Genomic DNA, 2,446 nt, shown 5'->3' on the forward strand with positions numbered 1-2,446 from the left:
GGTCCCCTTCTGGGGACCGAGAGATTTGATGTCTCTATTTCCTCCAGGCTCCGCCCCCTCTCTCTGGCTCCGCCTCCTCTCTCTGGCTCCGCCCCCCGAGGCCACGCCGTTTCCCCCGGCGACAAACAGGAACACGACGAACGTGACCAGGCCGCCGCTCGCCTTCAACCCGTCCCCACCAGCCGCTCCTTCATAAGCCCATGATCAACCCATCAGCATTCATGGTCACACACACACACACACACACACACACACACACACACACACACGCATGCAGAGGGGGATGATTTTCTTTCTGTGTCGAGGTTCCATGTTTTCACGCCTGGGTTCTTCTCCAAGTTCTTCATCTTCCTCCTACAGTCCAAAAACAAGAGGGTGTCCTCCTTCTTCTCCATCATGGCTTCTTCTCCATCTTGGTTTCTCTCCAAGTTTCCAAGTTCTCCACTTTCCTCCCGGTCCAAAAACAATAGTTTCCATCTTCTCCTTCATGGGTTCTTCTCCATGTTTTCACACCCAGGTTTTCTCCAGGTTCACCCACTTGGGTTCTTCTCCAAGTTCTTCATCTCCTTCCAACAGCCCAAAAATAAGATGGTGTCCATCTTCTCCCTGGGTTCTTCACCATCTTCTTCCTGAGTTCTTCTTGATCTTCTTCCTGGGTACTTCTTGATCTTCTTCCTGGATTCTTCTCCATCTTCTCTGAGGGTTCTTCACCATCTTCTTCCTGGGATCTTCACCATCTTCTTCCTTGGTTCTTCTCCATCTTCTTCCTGGATTCTTCTTGATCTTCTTCCAGGATTCTTCTTGATCTTCTTCCTGGGTACTTCTTGATCTTCTTCCTGGATTCTTCTTGATCTTCTTCCTTGGTTCTTCTCCATCTTCTCTGAGTGTTCTTCTCCATCTTCTTCCTGGATTCTTCTTGATCTTCTTCCTGGGTTCTTCTCCATCTTCTCTGAGGGTTCTTCACCATCTTCTTCCTGGGATCTTCACCATCTTCTTCCTTGGTTCTTCTCCATCTTCTTCCTGGATTCTTCTTGATCTTCTTCCTGGGTACTTCTTGATCTTCCTGGATTCTTCTTGATCTTCTTCCTGGGTTCTTCTCCATCTTCTCTGAGGGTTCTTCACCATCTTCTTCCTGGGATCTTCACCATCTTCTTCCTTGGTTCTTCTCCATCTTCTTCCTGGATTCTTCTTGATCTTCTTCCTGGGTTCTTCTCCATCTTCTCTGAGGGTTCTTCACCATCTTCTTCCTGGGATCTTCACCATCTTCTTCCTTGGTTCTTCTCCATCTTCTTCCTGGATTCTTCTTGATCTTCTTCCTTGGTTCTTCTCCATCTTCTCCTCCCTGGGTTCCTTCAGCAGGTCTTTTGAAAACCCTTGAATTTCCAGATGGTGACTGGTGAGATGATTGATGTCCGACCCGTCCAGGTTAAGCCCCGCCTCCCGCCCCAATGCCAGCGTGGTTTAGCTCCGCCCCCTTGCACTCCCACGAACAGGAAAGGCTGCGTGAACGGCTTCAGGATCCAGTGATGGCGGCGGCGGCGGCGGCGGCGTTCCTTGGCGGCGCTCCAGCCCCCGGCAATGCATCTCCTGGAATAGGCTGCTATTTGTCCGGTATCACGCAATCGGAGGGGAGCCGCCTCTTATCGGCCCGTTCTGTCCAACAATGCCAGCGTGGTGTCAAAGTCCGACCGCCGCCGCCGCCGCCGCCGCCGCCATCAAACCCCTCCTCCTCCCTCCTGACCCAACAAAGGGACATATTTGCTTCTCACCTGATTTCACTCCAGCAATTACGTTTCCCGTTCCTCCAAATATTGACCGACCCGGGGCTCCCGGCCGAGTGTGTGTGTGTGTGTGTGGGGGCGGGGTTCCCGCGGCGATGGCGTGACCCGGAGGCGCCGCGACGCCGCCGGGCCCTGAACCTCAGACCGTCGGCTCCGTTTTCCACCGCCGGCGTCGATATGGGAAATGAGCTTTTTGGTCTCCAGGAAATAGGATTATTCATTGATGGGAAGAGGCTGAATCACATCAGCTTCCGCAGGGAAGAAAAGAGAAAAAAGAAAATAAAAAGAAGAAACGTTCGGAGCGACGGAGCGACGAGGGCGGCGGATGGAATATGTACGGGAATTAGCGTGGCTGCGCTAGCGGAGGATTCGAGAGCTCGTCAGGCAAATGGAGAGGGAGGCTTTGGCATATTGATGAGGTGGACTTTGTGTTCCCGGAGAAGTGGTTTGTGTGTGTGTGTGTGTGTGTGTGTGTGTGTGTTTGTTCCACCACCACCACCTCCTCCATCCGACACATTTCACACACCTGCTTTTTCAATTAGCCCTTTGTTTTCATAACATTAAACCATCACCTCTTTTTTTTTTTTTATTATGTGTGTGTGTGTGTGTGTGTGTCCTTCCTCCTTATTTGCTAACAGCTAACACACACACACACACACACACTC

Source organism: Fistularia commersonii, chromosome 35 (genome assembly GCF_037954325.1).
Source record: "Fistularia commersonii isolate RoL2024-O1a breed Wild chromosome 35, RoL_Fcom_v1.0, whole genome shotgun sequence".
Taxonomy (NCBI): Eukaryota; Metazoa; Chordata; class Actinopteri; order Syngnathiformes; family Fistulariidae; genus Fistularia; species Fistularia commersonii.